This window comes from Apaloderma vittatum, unplaced genomic scaffold (assembly GCF_000703405.1).
Source record: "Apaloderma vittatum isolate BGI_N311 unplaced genomic scaffold, ASM70340v1 scaffold37, whole genome shotgun sequence".
NCBI lineage: Eukaryota > Metazoa > Chordata > Aves > Trogoniformes > Trogonidae > Apaloderma > Apaloderma vittatum.
The window spans coordinates 109,808-110,443 of NW_009724310.1; the positions used below are offsets into that span (position 1 = coordinate 109,808).

Sequence of the window (636 nt, forward strand, 5' to 3'; positions counted from 1 at the left end):
GGCGCCTGTCACCTGGTGCGCCTCATGCCGAGTCTCCTCCGCCGGCTTGGAGCTGGGGTATGCTCCCCAGCTGCTGGCAGGGGACAAAAGGAGGGGGAATGGAGGTACCAGGCTGCACCCGGCCTCCGTTTCATCTCTGGGCAGAGCCGTAGTGCCAGGGTGAGAGAGTGCAGGAAGGTGGGAGCCCAGACCGGGGAGTCTTAGCTCAGGCAGGATGGATCCCTTCGGAAGCATCCGCCCTTCCCCCAGCTACCCCATGGGGAACGGGGGGAAAAAAAGCTGAGCCCGGGCACCATTTCACTCCTATGACTCGGCTCCAGATAATGTGGGGAAGGAGTTGGTGCCAACACGAATGCATGGCGGGGGGGAGAGATGGTGGCCTTTGCTCCTGCTGTCTGGTCTCCAACCAGTCGCACCACTGAGGGGCCTGGGGAGCTCTGCTGCCCTCGAGGGCCATAACCACAGCGCTGCCAGGGCAAGGGAAGGTGGACGAGGAAGACCTTTGTACAGTGCCAGAACAGGATGCCTGGCCAGGTGGCCCGCTGGGAAGGGTTACAGTGAGAGAAGGAGAGAAAGGCAGCTGGTGGGCATGATATCCTCTCAGGGCTGGCAGTGGGCACCTCTGCTGAAGCTGGC

The 636-nt window shown here is 62.6% G+C and overlaps 1 protein-coding gene across 2 annotated transcripts in view; it reads left to right on the forward strand.

Annotated features, from left to right (window-relative positions):
* The window catches only part of ERG (v-ets avian erythroblastosis virus E26 oncogene homolog), a 63,370-nt gene that overhangs the window by 29,768 nt on the left and 32,966 nt on the right, over window positions 1–636 (forward strand). The window lies entirely within an intron of this gene.